The following is a 2,310-nucleotide window of genomic DNA, read 5'->3' as shown; positions in this document are numbered from 1 at the left end:
CCACTCAACCAAAACTTGATTCGCTTGACTAAATCAACCACTACACTAAAGTTGCTTGATCCATCAATCCCTGTGGGATCGACCTCACTCTTGTGAGTTATTATTACTTGATGCGACCCGGTACACTTGCCGGTGAGTTTTGTGTTGGATCGCTTTCCACACATCAAGTTTTTGGCGCCGTTGCCGGGGATTGATTTAGATCAACAATGATTAAGTGGGTGAGAAGTCTAGATCAAGCATTTTCTTTGTTTTTGTTCTCTGTTCTAAGTTGAAACCAAGGTGTTTGAGTTATTGCCTCACTAAGAAATTCATCTTTGAGATATGAATTTCAATTTCCCTTGGTGTTGTGTTTTACAAAATTCAAATGGAGTTCAACTCATCTTATGATCAAACAAATTTTATGGGATATTACCCACCATCACCAATCTCTAATGGTGGCTGGGAATATCACCAAGAGAATACACATTCTGAGCACTCCAATTCATGGAGATTTGCTTCAGAGACACAAGATGAGCAAGAAAATCATATGGGATACCAACCACCACCACAAAATGATTCATATCATTATCCTCATGGTGGATGGGAGTATCACCAAAGAATGGAAGAGCATCCACCCTCACATCCTAGTTTCTCATTTGAAAGTTCTTCATCACTTGATTATTATTACTCTCAACCTTCATCTCTTGAACCACCAGATGAGGATTACCTTCAAGCCATTGAAATACATAGAAAACCCGTGGAAAGATACACACAACCCCAATCCTGGAAAGAAATCATCTTCAATAAGATGAATGGCCCCTTAGAGCAAACAAGGAGGAGCGTAGAACCACTGAGCAAGAAAAATGAAGGTCAATTGATGGATGTAAAGGAGAAAGTGGAAGAGCAAGATAAGGAGGCCACTGCATCAAGTGAACTTTCAATGAAGAATGAGGTGGTTGAAAATGGAACTGTACTTGAGGTGACAAGGGAAGAAGTGGAGGATCAAGAAAGTGAGGAAGACACTCAAGAGAAGTCACCCTCAATTGAAGCAGAGAGTTGCATAGAAGAAGGATTCATGGAGCCACCAATTCAAGAGGCTCTTAATGAAGAAATCACTCCAATAATCACACAGCGACCATATCTTGACATCCAAGAAGTGAAGGCAATTAACAAAAACACCAAGAAGAGGATTGTGACCAAGATACCAAGGACAACATTCAAGAGAAGGTCAACTGCAAACAATCCTCCCCCTGATTCAGCAAGCAAGATTAGTCAAGCCAATTTAACAAGGAAGCTTGCTGAAAGGAGACCAAGACAGGGGACAATAGCTGAAACTTCTCCCCTCTTGAAGTCATTCCTCTTAACAAACTGGAAAAAGAGGAAGAAAGTAAATAACAGGTAGACAGTAGGTACATTTCTTCTCCATGCTTTGTTTAAATTCAATAAATTGGCATATGGTTACATTCTAAGTTTGGTGTTGCCTTGCAACAAATTATTTTCAATCTTTTTGGATGATTACATCAAATCAAAAATGAAAGTGACACACCAAGATTCTAAGTTTGGTGTGCCACTTATTTTCTATGCAAATCATTCTAGCAACATCACTTGCCTGCATAATCATATTGCCTTTTGCAGTGTTATTTTTCTTCTTCTTAGTTGGATAATTTTTGTTTTCTCTTTGTTTCATTTATTTACTTAATTTTAATGCTTTCTTTCATTAACTGTTTTTGTTAATACATCACCAAAACATCCTTATTCATGACAGATTCTTCACTTGGTGATTGTATTCAACAAATAACAGTTTCTTTTGTTTAGTTTTAGTTCAAATAAATTTGACATATGGTTGCATTCTAAGTTTGGTGTTGCTACGCAACAAAATTTGGTTCTAATTCTTACAAGATACTTGCATTAATTCCAAGTGAAAGTGTCACACTAAGTTTGGTGTGCCACTTAATTTTTTTTATGCAATGTATCATGCACACCTTCTTATGCTTGCAATCAAAATGTCGCTGTCTCTTGTGCCTTGATTGTTATCTTTAATTTTGCTTGCTTAAAACACATGTGCGACTAACATTTCATTGTGTAAGACATTCATGATCCATCTTAGCCCCATAGCCATTGTTCTAATTGTTGCTTGAGGATGAGCAAGCACTCTAAGTTGGCAAGGGAAAGGGAAGAATTGGAGAAAAAGGACAACAATAATGAAGATGAACTACAAGGTTGTAAAGTTCCTTTTCCTCTCATTTATTTCCAGCACTTTAAATTGCATGATTGTCTTTATCTTCTCTGTTTACATGTGTGTATGAATAAGCATAGCCTGAATTTTGATTT

Source organism: Arachis duranensis, chromosome 5 (assembly GCF_000817695.3).
Source record: "Arachis duranensis cultivar V14167 chromosome 5, aradu.V14167.gnm2.J7QH, whole genome shotgun sequence".
In the NCBI taxonomy this organism is placed as follows: domain Eukaryota; kingdom Viridiplantae; phylum Streptophyta; class Magnoliopsida; order Fabales; family Fabaceae; genus Arachis; species Arachis duranensis.
Note: the sequence above shows the minus strand (reverse complement) of the source record.